Here is a 4,244-nt window from a genome sequence, read left to right as displayed (position 1 = left end):
GGAGGATGCTGGCAAAGGTTGTGGAATTTGTCTTTATGCCTTCCAATTTCATTTGCTTGAAAGTGTCTAAAGCCTTTTCGACAAATCCATTTTGTGCATATCCAGCAATCGTTGCAGTCCATGAGACAACATTTCTTTCAGGCATTCTATCAAACAGTTCACGTGCCTTGTCTATGCTTCCACATTTTGCATACATGTCTACCAAGGTAGTTGCAACTACAACATCTGACAAAATTCCTCTATCCTTTATGCTTTGATGAATGTCCATACCCTGTTCCAAATCTCCCATTTTGGTACAGGCGGGGAGGATAGTAGCAATGGTCGCAAAATTTGGCTTTACACCTGCCAATTGCATTTGCTTGAAAGTTTCTAAAGTCTTCTCAACAAATGCATTTTGTGCATATCTGGCAATCATTGCAGTCCAGGAAACCACATTTCTTTGAGGCAATCCGTCAAACAGTTCCCGTGCCTTGTCTATGCTTCCACATTTTACATACATGCTAACAAAGAAGTTGCAACTACATCTGACAAAATTCCTCTATCTTTTATGCTTTGATGGATGTCCATACCCTATTCCAAAGCTCCCATTTTGGCACAGGCTGGGAGTATGCTGGCAAACGTAACTAAAGAAATGCAATGATCAGCTCCAAAGACATCAAACCACTACTAACAAAACCGAGAGTCTAAAATATGATAGGGAATAGTGTGAGCTATCCTGAAATAAAATATTTTATTTTCAATTTCAACTAAAACATAATTACTCAGCCATTTAATGTTATTAATAAGTGTTTAATTTATGAAAGAGATAAATGGTTGGCCACAAGTATATGAATTACTAAATGCACACAAATAAGTGAATTTGATATTCAAAACTATCTACAATGAATTCAATTCTTGTCCATTAGTCATTTATGTTTGCAATAAGCATCTTTCTTTGTTTTTCTTCATCTATATTCATAGTTATGTGCATATTTCACATTCTATAATTAGGATATCAATTGCTATGGATGAACACTAGCATGATGTTTGTGTTGTGGTATAGATGCATGGAAACATAATTATGGGATTGTTATATTATAGAGATCATAAATCTAGATATCGCATATTAGTTCTAGCTCTTCTTGGATTGAGTCTAAAGTTGACATATAGTCATAAAGCCATTATTAGCAGATCTATCCATTTCTAGTAAAGACAATTGAGAAAGTCATTTTGATATTGAGAGTTTCTTATCTGTTTACCTATTGATCATTATTAAGCCATAATATTTAGGTCTATTTATCTCTCTTGCAAAACCTCTGTAAGTGTCCTAGATTGTCCCTACTACTCACTCTTCAATGAAATAGTGGAGTTCTAAAGATTTGTTGCACAAGATGGTGTTGAACGTATCAACAAGGCTAGTGTGGAAGGCATGTTCAAGCTTCCACTTGTACAACTTACAACAAATGATTTGTTGATAGAAGAAATTATTGAAATAGGGATACAATCGAAAGACAAGTAAGTACATACAAACCTCCTCAGTTGAAAGTAAAATCTATGTATAAAAAGAGTACATTGAATCCCAATCCATAAACACAATAGAGATACCGATGGAGACTTAATTGGATGTAGCATGTCACACCAAAGTTGTTAGAGTATGCTAAGCTAGTACATAATGTTTCCTAAAGCCACATTAGTATTTTACCCAGATCATTATCTACCAAAACTAACTATAGTAATCCTTTTGAGGATTCATTTCATGGTGCTAGATCTTCATTTAGTTCCACTTCTTGTTGGAGAAAAGAACAGTTATTTCTTGAGGTAGATGAATATCCCATCAACAAAGGACAAGACCCTTTCTAGAATATAACAAATTCTACTCCAACAAAAGATCATGGGGGTTTCACTAGAGATATTGAATAAGAGATAGACTTCTACTATTGCATTAAAAGCATTGGCGTGTTCTTCATTTATTGATGTAAACTCTCTGTGATGCCACCACAACCAACAAAGGTATAAAAAGTTGTTTGCAATGCATGGATTTTTAGGATTGTCCTTTGAGAAAACAAAATTAAAGTATGGAAGCAGGATCTGCCAGCTTCTGAGGGAATCTTGATGAAAAATAACTATAAAATATTTGGGCGAGCTTATATGCAAAAACTCATGCTTCCTGATGCATATATGTACAATAATAAGAACGAATTAAGTGGTAAAGGGGCTTCTGGAAACAAGAGGGACAAAGAGGCAGTGGAAGTGAAAACTTCTAGTGTTGTGTCTGCTCCATCTCAGAATGGGAATGGCGAAGGTGTTGTAAGAGGAGTTGAGAAGGGTGTTGGAAGAAGCAGGGGTGTTTACATTCCCCCATTTAAGCTGGCTCAAATGATGAAAGATGTGGAAGACAAGAGCCGTGTGGAATACCAGCGCATGACATGGGATGCCCTTCAGAAGAGTATCAATGGGTTAGTAAACAAGGTAAATGCATCTAACATCAAGAACATCATTCCAGAGTTGTTTGCAGAGAATCTCATCTGTGGGAGGGATCTATTTTGTAGGTCTTGTATGAAATCCCAAATGGCATCCCCTAGATTTACAGATGTTTTTGCTGTGTTGGTTGTTGTGGTAAATACAAAATTTCCTGAAGTTGGCAATCTGCTTTTGCGAAGAATTATTTTGTAACTTAAGAGGGCATACAAATGCAATGACAAGCACATGTTGATAGCAGCAGCCAAATTCATAGCTTATTTAGTGAATCAACAAGTTGCACATGAGATCATTGCCTTGGAACTTCTCACCCTTTTACTAGAGAACCCTACAGATGACAGTGTAGAGGTTATTGTTGGGTTTGTGAAAGAATGTGGTTCTTTGTTGCAAGAACTTTCACCCAAAGGTCTCTATGGGATTTTTGAAAGATTTAGAGGTATTCTCCATGAGGGGGAAATTGAAAAACGAGTACAGTTTTTAATCGAAGCCCTTTTTGCATTTCGCAAAGCTAAGTTCGAGGGTCATCCAGTTGTGCGGCCAGACCAATTAACACATGAAGTTTTCCTAGAAGATGAACTTGATCAAGAAGCTAGTTTGGATGTTTTCAAGCCAGATCCTGATTTCTTAGAGCATGAGGCAACCTATGAAAAATTGAAGAAAGATATCCTTGGAGATGCTTCTTCAGATGAAGCAAAAGGGGAGAATGATTCAGGTGATGATTCAGATGATGATGATGATGATGATGATGAAGAGGAAGGTGAGGAAGCACTGAGAATACAGGATGAGACAGAGAGAAACTTGGTCAATTTAAGACGTATAATTTATTTGACAATCATGTCAAGTGTTGATTTTGAGGAAGCTGGTCATAAGCTACTAAAGATCAAGCTTGAACCTAGTCAAGAGAGAACATACCTTCGTTATTATGGTCTTCTTGGGCAAATATTTTGTATGATCAATAAAATTTATGAGGAATTTTTTGATAAGTGTTTTGTACAACAGTATTCTATGATACACAGACTGGAAACAAATAAACTGCATAATGTTGCAAAGTTTTTTGCCCACTTACTTGGCACAAATGCTCTTCCATGGCATTGTCTTGCTTATATACGTGAGACAGAGGAAGATACTACTTCCTCTTCCCGTATTTTTATAAAGATTCTCTTGCAGGAGCTGGTAGAGCAGCTTGGCATATTGTTGCTTAATGAAAGGTTGAACGATCCAACAATGCAAGAGTCTTTTGATTCAATTTCTCCAAAGGACAATCCCAAAAATTCATGGTTTGCTATCAATTTCTTTACTTCTATTGGTCTTGGTGGTATCATTGAGAGTTTACATGAGTATTTGAAGAATATGCCAAGGCTTGTAATGCAACAACAAAAGTCTATTCCTGAGTCAGATGAATCTACCTCTAATGACAATTCTTCTAGTTCATTAGGTTCATCAGATTCTAATACATCAGACTCAGGTTCTGAGAGTGAAACTGACAGTGAGAGCAGTAAGGAGTCATCAAGAAAGAAAAATAATTCAAAGCATGACAATGAGTATGAAAAAACAAGAAGAAAGAAAAGGGTGAGGGCATCTGACTCGGAGGATGGAAGTGATAGAAAAAATCAGAAGGAAAAAGAAAAGGAATTAAAAATCTTTCTAGTCAGTTATTCAAGGCTCCAGTAGACATCGTTTTCCTGGACTGTGACAAACAAAAGAATCACTCCCAAGTGCTTTAGTTTTATAACAGATGATTATAAGATGCTACAATGTTGTCTTATGTATTTTAATAGCCACGGGTT

General features: G+C 36.4%; 1 pseudogene; it reads left to right on the top strand.

The window, feature by feature from the left end:
- The first annotated feature begins 2,313 nt into the window (after positions 1-2,313).
- Positions 2,314-3,969, top strand: LOC131874773 (uncharacterized; annotated as a pseudogene).
- The last annotated feature ends 275 nt before the right edge of the window (positions 3,970-4,244 follow it).

The sequence above is a fragment of the Cryptomeria japonica genome, chromosome 4, assembly GCF_030272615.1.
Source record: "Cryptomeria japonica chromosome 4, Sugi_1.0, whole genome shotgun sequence".
In the NCBI taxonomy this organism is placed as follows: Eukaryota; Viridiplantae; Streptophyta; class Pinopsida; order Cupressales; family Cupressaceae; genus Cryptomeria; species Cryptomeria japonica.
Note: the sequence above shows the minus strand (reverse complement) of the source record. Positions and strands in the feature narration are given on the sequence as shown.